This window comes from Physeter macrocephalus, unplaced genomic scaffold (genome assembly GCF_002837175.3).
Source record: "Physeter macrocephalus isolate SW-GA unplaced genomic scaffold, ASM283717v5 random_488, whole genome shotgun sequence".
In the NCBI taxonomy this organism is placed as follows: domain Eukaryota; kingdom Metazoa; phylum Chordata; class Mammalia; order Artiodactyla; family Physeteridae; genus Physeter; species Physeter macrocephalus.
The window spans coordinates 1-8198 of NW_021145774.1; positions in this window are offsets into that span (position 1 = coordinate 1).

An 8198-nucleotide genomic window follows, 5' to 3' on the forward strand; every position below is an offset into this window, starting at 1 on the left:
AGAGTCAAGGAGAAGAGTATAGAGATGAACAATTCTGTCTTGGACCTGCTGTTGGATGTGCATAAGTATACGGGGTTGACCCACTGGTCAAAAATGAGCAGACGTCAGCAGAGCATCTTCCCCTGTATGCCTGGCTCGTGGCATCCTACTGGCCTCTTTAGGACCAAGACCTAACTCTCAACATTTTCTTACCTTACCACTGTCCCTTTGTGGTCGCCAGCTGAAACCGTGCACCTCAGATTGGGACTTGAACTCACATGCTGGGACTTGAACCCAGCCTAAGCCCTGACTGGGACTTGAACCCACACGGCCAGGACTCAAACCTCGCCAAAACCCTGATTGGGACTCGAACCCATGCAGCTGGGACTCGAAACCGGCCAAAACCCACAGTCTTCCAACTGAGATCACACACCTGGTTTCAGGACTTAATGAAGGTCAGGATCTTGATGTTTCATCACAGAAAGAATTCAGTGAGAGACAAAGTGGTAGGTAAGAAGTGGATTTATTTAGAGAGAAACACACTCCACAGACAGAATGTGGGCCATCTCAGAAGGTGAGAAAGGCAACAGGTTATGGGGTTGTCAGTTTTTATAGGAGTGGGTAATTTCATAGGCTAATGAGTGGGAGTGGTATTCCAGCTATTTTAGGAAGGGGTGGGGATTTCCAGGAATTGGGCCACCACCCACTTTTTGATTCTTATGGTCAGTCTTGGAACTGTCATGGCCCCTGTGGTTGTGTCATTTAGCTTGCTGAGGTGAGCATATACTGAGGCTCAAGGTCTAGTGGAAAAAGTTGACTTGTCCGCCATCTTGGACCCATTTAGTTCTAATCAGTTTATGTCATGTCCTTGGGCTATGTCATTCTTTCAAAGGTTGTGCCCTGTCCCCTTCCCTCTTGTTTCATTTACTACACTGAACTGTAATTACTCATTCACATGTCTGCATCTCTCAATAAACCCAAGGCCAGCAATTTGTGTATCTCCATCGGTTTTATATCACTGACACCTAATGTAATGTCATTGTCCAGCAAATGTTAACTGAAAATTAGCAAAAGAACTATGTTCTCCAGTTCCATGTCATTAATTAAATTTCTCCAGTTGTATATTATCTTAATCTCTGGCCATTTTAATGATCCAGTTGTGTGTGTTTGTGTGTGTGTGTGTGTGTGTGTGTGTGTGTGCAGGCATACATGCATGTTGGTGGGGTGGGAGGTGGGTGAACGGATGGATTTTGTAAACAACAGTTGTTGATCTTGTAGTGCCTGATGTACCTTCTCCCCATCCCAGCCAGAGATATTCACTGCCCGAGGGAAAACTAGGATTCTGATAGCAGGAATATATAAAAAACAATCAATACTCAGCTTTTGAGTTTCCAAACATATTTTCAAAAATTCATGCCTGAGACAATAAATAGTTTTGACAGCCTAGGGTTTTAATTTGAAGAGGAGAAAAGGGCTCAATGCCAGAGGAAGCAGGTCACGGATTTTATGCCACAAACAGTAGATTGGGAAGAGGATGGGTGAAGAGCCAGTGTGCCCTGCTCCTCCTTAGGCAAGATTAGGGACTGGGGACACCTGGGGTGGGGTAGGAGGAGGTCAGTGGGTGGCACCAGACCTAGAGGAATCAGGGAAGGCCAAGTCACTATCAAGAGGATCCAGAGAAGGCTGAGCCAAAGCCCAGTGAAAATCTGTTGTCACCTTTGCTTGTGCAGGAATCCATGTGAGCCATGCATCTTGGTGGCAGGGAGCTGGGGGCGGTGGGGAGAGGTCTCCTATCAGGCTCCCTCCCGTCAAGTGTCCAACAGAAGTGACACATGCGTGGCCATACGTGAGTTGCTCACCCACTTGGGCAATCTCTTCTGGTCCAGAGGGGCCATGGCGACATGGGCGGAAAAGCCCCGGTTCCCATTCCTGGTGAGCTGAGCAGAATAAGCCTGAGGTTTCATCCCAAGGGAAAGAGTTAGTAGCCAATCCTATGCTATTACATGTGTTTAAAATCTTTAAAAAGAACCCCCAAACCTTCCTCTCTTATTGAAAAAATTTGTTTATTGTAGAAAAGTGCAGATATTCAAAAAGGATAGAGTTAACCTGTTATCCCATCAGCCTGAGAAAATCACTGTTAGTCCTCTAGGTCCTCCCAGACATTCCTCTCGGCATTGTATGTGAATTTTAATTATAAATTAGAGTGGAATCTCTTTGAGAACAAGAGCTATATCCTGTTCATCTCTTTTGTCCCAGCACCTAGGAAAATACTTGATGTAGAAAAGGCGCTTGATAAATATTTCATAAAATAGTTTTTTGAATGAAAACTGTCTATTTGCCTCCCAGGAGGCAAAGAGAGACAAATAAGCTACTTTCATTATCACTACAAATGACATCACCAAAGGATGGACAAATGTGTGAAGAGAGGCAGGTGGGGGACAGGTTAGGGTGGGAGACCCTAGGGTGGGTGGGGGACTTTCACAGGACAGTGCCAAGCAGCCCCAAGGGGTGGACAGTTCTTTTAGTGACAAAAAGAACCCAACGGAGTTAAGAATGGCCATTCCTCTGTGAGCTAGTCTGAAGGTCACTTGTTAAGCAGGGTGCAGCCAGCTCTGTCCTAGGTCCCCAGCTGGGGATGGTGCAGGTTTAAGAGAGGTATAAAGCAAGGTGCCTAGGTCTGTTGGCAGGGGGTGACTCATCTCCCATCCCAGCTCTGGATCCGTTCCTGGGAGTTCTCCTCGCACGACCCCTTTCCTCTCCCTCTTCTCCCCCTCCCATCCTCCCATAAGATGAACATCCTGAAGTCCGCCCAACCAGTGCCCTAGGCACCCCTTCCCCATCTCCTCCCCCACCCACCACTAAACCACCACCCCCGCCTGGCTCCCTGTTTCAGAGCCGCCCCTGATCCCTTCCCTCTGCATCAGCCAGAGGGAGGGGTTCATTCCTGCTTCAGCTGAGTGGCATCCAGCCTCCCAGGCCAAGGATTCAGGGCTTCCGTGGTCTGGCCGAGACCCTTCTTTCTCTGCCCTGGGCTGTATCCCTGCCTGGGACGCAGCTCCCGTTTCTCTCATCGGCAACGTCCTGGAGACTGCGAGAGACTAGGGCTGGTGAGCACAAGGCCTGGGCTGGGCTCTGACCAGCGGGCTGCAGAGCTCTGGCTCAGACCCCTGCTCCTCCTTCCCTGCCTTTTCTTCCCTCCCTTCATGTTCCCGGCTCTTCCTTCTGCCACCTCCTCAGCGCCCAGCCTCTTCGAATTGCAGACTCACCAGGCCCCTCCCCGCCGTTGTCGCTTGGGCAGGGCAGGGAGCGGGGAGCCGCTCAAGGTCACAGAGCAGGTCAGGGGCTGGGCTGGGACAGGAACCCCGATCCAGCCTCTTTCCAGCTCTTCAGAGCAGGCAGCCTCAGGGGAAGGTGAGGTGAGCGCCCTCCTCTGGCCGTTCCTTGGAGAGAGCTGACCTGGGGCAGCGAGGGTCCTGCTGCCCCCTTCTGAGCCTCCCTTCTTGGATACTTGGGGCGTTTCAGATGCTGGCTCTTCTGTGTGCCTGCTTTGCCACGAGGCCCTTGTGCCTATGGTTGGGTTATTCATTCAGGGGTGAAGTGGGAGGTGACAGAAGGGACCCAGCTCCAAAAAAATGGGCTTGATAAGAAGGCCATAATCTGCCACCTGCTGGCTGGATTCAAGCTCCTAGCAAACTTCCTGGTCTTTGAATCTTGCCTTAATCACCGTGACCTTGAAATCCAAGATCTTTGTCTTCAGTGTGCCATCTCCCTCCTCCCACTTGAGCTCGCCCTTTTTCATTGCCCCCTTGTTTCCTTTCCTCGATCCTTCAACCCTGTCCACGTCAGCATCCCAATCCCAGGGGGTTATGTATAGGTAGGGCTCTGGCAATAAGGGCCATGCTTAACCCAAAAGGACTGTGCTCATGGGGGGATTCCAGGCAATGGGACAACCAGCTATAAGGGAGGGGCTCTGGGACAGGAGCTTCGTAGAACTCTGCAGACCCGATCCTGTAGATGCTCACCTTCTCTCTCAAAGTAAGGCTGATCCATTCGTGTTTGTTACTGAATTAAAATTCTAAGGGAAGAGAGTCTGCAGGTTGTTCCCAAATAGAAACACACATGCACAGAGAATGAGGAGCTTCTGTCAACATCGCCCTCTTCCCCTCCCTGCTCCAAGGGCCTGCATCCCCCCTCCCTGGGCTGGTGGACTGGAGGGGCAGGGGTGGAGGACAGGGATCTGGTAACGCTTCCTGTGGTGAAGGTGAGTGTCTGCTTCTGCCCCAGACAGCCCTGTCAGTGCAGCCCTTCCAGGCAGGAAGGCTAAGGGACAGGGCCCTTGTGGTGGAGGTGTTTGCAACGTGAAGGCATTTTCCACAGTGAAGAAGCAGCCACGTTCTGCACGGTCCACTGGCAGTCTGGGATGTCTGCCCAGCGCCAGGAGAGAGTTTAAAAATGCCCAAGCCCATCTTGGGCTCTCGGGAGGCTGGCTGAAGGGAATCTGGGAGTCAGCAAATCCCTAACAGCTGCCTGTTCCACATGGAACCTGGCAGAGGGTGGAACTCACCCCAGCCTCCAGGGGCTCCACGTCCTGTTGGGTGACACGATACCCATAGATGGACCACTGGTTGGAGCCCCTCAAGGGCAGGCCTGGTTCTTTCCCATCTCTGGGTTTCCAGCGCCCAGTACTGAGTAGATCCAGACACTCAGGGTGTGTTAGGCTGAGTTGAAAACCCAGGTAGGTGTTGGTATGTGGATGGTTGTGAGACAAGAATTCTAGGCATGCCCCAGAGGGACCTCTCCATACAAGAGAAGGGTCTGGAGTTTAGCCTAAGATGTTCTCACCTGGAGAAAAGAAGGGAGCAAGCACCTGGTGGGGAACATGGCAGTGGGAAGGGGTACAAAGAGCAAGAGGGCCTTGTTCTCCTATATGGTTATAATAATCAAAGCCACGTGGTGGGCGAGGCCGTAACTGTCAGCAGGATCAGCGTAACAGACGAGGCATGGAGTACATCCTGGTATGTGAAGAACTAAAGGACACGTGGACAACCAACAAGCAATTGATGGGTTCATCAACAAATGCAGCTGGGAAATGGGCTGCCTGGAGAGAAACCACGTTTGACTCTGACCTTGGACAATCTGCCTTAATGAGTGATGATTAAAGAGCTGCCCAGTTGGGCTTAAAATTGGGGGTCCCCTGGGACAGAGGCACACATGAGACAGATCACCTTGTGCGTTCACCTGCTCCCCTGGGCCCAGGTGGGAGGAAGCCTCAGTCAAGGACCCAGCTCCACCCACCCTCCTTGGCATCCCCGGAGAAGGAGCTTATGAAGGCCAAACTCCCAATGACCTTAGAATTTCTTTCAAGCCCAGGACTGTGAATTGATCTACAGCAGAAACTCCAGGAGTGTCTTTTTCAAATTCATGTTTAGCAAAGGTACTTTTCTGCACCCAAACCCTGTAGGAAGCCACCCTGCTTCTTCCCTTCTCTTGATATACTTCTTGTTTGTATCACTCGTGCTAGACAATGGGTGGTCTTGGGGATCTGTCCCATTCTTCCAAGTGCTGGTGTAGTGGAAACTCAAGTGTTAGACCAGGAATGGACCCTCCAATTTTCCTATCCCCCCCTTTTTTTTTTTGCTGCATTGCGTGGCACGTGGGATCTTAGTTCCTCGACCAGTGATCGAACCCACGCCCTCTGCATTGGAAGTGTGGAGTCTTAACCACTGGACCGCCAGGGTAGTCCCTATCCCCTCATTTTATAGATGGAGAAAGTGAAGCCCAGAGAGGAGAAGTGAATTTCTTCCTTTCACACAGCCCGTCAGAGGTGGAGCTGGGCCTGGACCACGCCCTCCCTTTCCTGGTGTCCTGCCCACTGCTCTTCCCCTGCCTTTTATCACTTCCTCTCCTGCCCTTTTTTCTAAGACTTTCTTTGCTTTCCTCCGGCTCTTCTGAGTTTCCTGTGCCGTCCACACTGCCACATGCCTGTCCACTTTGCAGCCTGACAACTCTGCTCCATGACAACTCTGGCTGGGTGAGAGAGCCAGGGTGTCCCAGCAGCCTGGCAGCCCCTTGTCTCACGATGGGCCCCAGCCGTCCACCCAGAAGACACCCTGCCCAGCGCTGAGCCTGGCTGAGGACTGGAAGCATGTGCCTCCTCTGGCTCTGGGCTCAGAAGATCCTCGTCCCTGGGTGTCTTCTCCGTTACACCTGCTAAATGACCTTGAGCATGTCACACTCTGGACCTGACTGCTCTTCTGGAAAACGGGAACAGTTAGAACAAACCACCTAGAGCTGTGACGATCAAAGGAGTCAAATACGTGGAATAGTGCTTTGTAAACTGCGAAGCACCATTCCAACGTGAAACACTGGTGTCCTTCAGACCCCAACACAGGGCGGGACGTACAGCAGATGCCTACTGAATAACTGTGGAACAGTGGTTCTCGACTGGGGGCGATTCTGACACCCCAGGGGCCACTGGGTGATACCTGGAGACATTTTTGTTGATCACAACTGGGTTCGGGGTGCTGTGGCATCTGACTGGTGGAGGCCGGGGATGCTGCTAGACGGCTTACAGGGCACAGGACGGCCCTCAAAGCAAAGAATTATCCGGCGCCATACGTCAACAGTGCTGAGGTTCAGAAGCCTTGCTGTAGATGGATGAAAGTGTGAAATCATATCTGTAGACACAAATGTGATTTGTTATTCCACTAAAGCAAAGGAGCTGTGGCCGGGGAGCTGACCATCAAGATACCATGGTGACCAAGAGCAGGAACCTCCCAGGTTAAATGAGCTGGCTGTGCCCGGGTCTGATAAGTTGAAAACATTTTATTTCAATTCTATCCTCAGGAGGCAGCATAAATAATCACAGAAGACCACAAAGGTCAGTGGGGAAGAAAAAAAAGCTTCAGAAGTGTGGGGAAGAGGAGATGTAAGCTTACACAGTCTAGCTGCGGGGTCTGGGGGGTGAGGAGACCCTGCTTTAGCCGGCCAAGAGGGTGGAAGGCTCTTGGAGGAAAAGCCCAGGTCACTTGGGGGGGCTTAGGGAGCCCCGCCTCTGTGGATGGATGTTCTGCAGGGTGGCCGTGGGACAAGCAGTGCAGAGCACAATGCATCTAGTAGGTCCTAGCTAATGAGAGAGAAGAGTGGACACCCACTTCTTGATGCCCAGGCCAGATCTCACCCCTAAACTGTGACTTTTCTAAGAACAGTGTTCATGGACTCCGTAGGGAGTGACAAATGAAGGGAGAAAAAGAGGAAAAAAAGAAAATTGTAGAAGATCAAGTGAAATGTGGCATGTCCCAGGGTCCTGTGACCTTGGGCTGCTTTTCAGTTTCTTTATCTGCAAAGTGGGGAGAATGCTCCCTTCCTCTGGGAGCTGAGATGAGGCTCAAATGGGATCCTAAGTGTCGAAGGGCTGTGTAAACTTTAAAGTGCTACACCCACGTGAGGGGCTGTGGTCATCCTACAACTGTAAGGCTGACCGTGACTGAGAAAGCAGGAGCAGGGCCGAGACATGCACGCAGAGCAGCCCTCGGAGCCATCAGGCCCCTGCTCGGCCTCCCCAGGGCCAGCTCCACCCTTCTCAGCCTCAGCCTCCAGGAGGAAGAGGCCTCATCTCAGAGGGAGTCCCCTGGGGGGGTGGGAGCAGAGGGTGGGGGCCAGGAGGACGTAGGGGCACTGAGTGTGAGGGGCCTCGACTGGGCAGTGAGACACATTGGCACTACTGGTGTTGAGAGGCTCCCAGTCCTCTCCTCCACGGAGACTTGGGCCCTGGTGATGCCCCCGTGGGATTGGCATCTTGATGCAGTGGGAAGGGTCCGGGCCTGAGGTCTGCACACCACTGGTCCTGGTCCTGGGTCCACTGTTCATCTGCTGGGTGACTTACTGAAGTCACTACCCCATTGCAACCCTCAGTTCTGTCACTTGTAAAATGGAGACACGATTTCCTACCCTGCCTGGGAGAAGGGTGTTGCCAGAGCTTTGAAGAGCATCAGCGGAAAGCAAGGGGGCATTATGGCCTTGGCGAGCGATCCTCTTAATTCCCTGAAGATAAGAGAGAGGGGGCAAGAGACAGGAAGGAGTTGGGCTGCTCACTACCCTTGTCAGGTGAGTGGGCTTCCAGGGCTGCCGGGCGGGGGGGGGGCGGCGGCGGGGAGAGGGAGGTGGGGGATGGGAGGGAGAACAGCTGATGCCGGCAATCCAGCCCTTACTGTGCGTCC